Genomic DNA, 1,349 nt, shown 5'->3' on the forward strand with positions numbered 1-1,349 from the left:
GCCTAGAAATTATCTCTCGGCAATAAGCTAGTGCTATCATAGGGCTCACATCATTTTTATTTTCCTTTCATCTGGGATCACAATCCTGTACTATCTATTGTCCAATGTCTGAAAATCATTGTTTTATACATTTTGTCAGGAGTTCTCTTTATTTTACAGAGAGGTAAATTTGGCCCCTGTTATGCCATTATGGTTGGAAGCAGAAGTTCTGTTGAGGTACTCCTCACAACCAATAATCAGTTTTTGTAAATGTTCCAAGCATACTTGACAAAAATATGGAATTTTCCGGGGCGCCTGGGTGGCTCAGTCATTGAGCGTCTGCCTTTGGCTCAGGTCATGATCCCAGGGTCCTGGGATCGAGTCCCGCATCGGGCTCCCTGCTCGGCGGGGAGCCTGCTTCTCCCTCCCCGACTCCCCCTGCTTGTGTTCCCTCTCTCGCTGTGTCTCTCTCTGTCAAATAAATAAATAAAATCTTTAAAAAAATATATGGAATTTTCCCCTGCGGTAACTTTAATACATGGTCCCATACCCCTTTGATACTTCTCCCATCCAGAGATGGATTCAGTGTCTCCTCACTCTCTCTTGACTCTGGGCTTGGTTATTGCTTGAGCAGTAAAATACAGCAGATGGGGCACCCGGTTGAGCATCTGCCTTCGCTCAGATCATGATCCTGGGGTCCTGGGATTGAGCCCCACATGGGGCTCCCTGCTCAGCGGGAAGCCTGCTTCCCCCCTCCCTCTGCCACTCTGCCTGCTTGTGCTCTCTCACTCTCTGTCAAATAAATCAATGAAATCTTTAAAAACAACAATTCAAAAAATAAAATAATAAAATAAAATACAGCAGAAATGATGTTGTTCCTGTTTCCAGGCCTAGGCCTAGAGAAACTGTCAGCTTTTACTCCCTGCTTCTGGGGATGCTCACTCAGGGACTGCAGCCACTGTGCCATCAGGAAACCAGGCCCATGGAGAAGTACTCATGCAGAGAACCCAATCCCCTGATCCACAGCCCCACTGAGCTCTCAGCCTATAGCCAGTACCAACTTGTTAGCCAAATGAGTGAGTCATCTCGGAAAGGGATCCTCTGGCCCCAGCTGATGTCATATGGAGTAGAGACGATCTTTACTCAACTAGCAGAGCTATAAGCAAATGTTTTTGTTGATTGTTATTTTAAGCCATTATTGTTTTGGGGTAATTTATTATGTAGCAATAGACCACAGAACAATTATATTTTTCATATCTTTTTAAAGCTTTTAAAAAATATTTTCTTGTTTCATATTGCTAATATTCTCCCTTATCTTTTATAATGCTTATTAGGCTAATTTGGAACGTTTGTTCCATGTGTTTGAAGAA

The sequence above is a fragment of the Callorhinus ursinus genome, unplaced genomic scaffold (assembly GCF_003265705.2).
Source record: "Callorhinus ursinus isolate GAN/ISIS: 27379988/994484 unplaced genomic scaffold, GSC_fseal_2.0 scaffold37, whole genome shotgun sequence".
NCBI classification, from domain to species: Eukaryota; Metazoa; Chordata; class Mammalia; order Carnivora; family Otariidae; genus Callorhinus; species Callorhinus ursinus.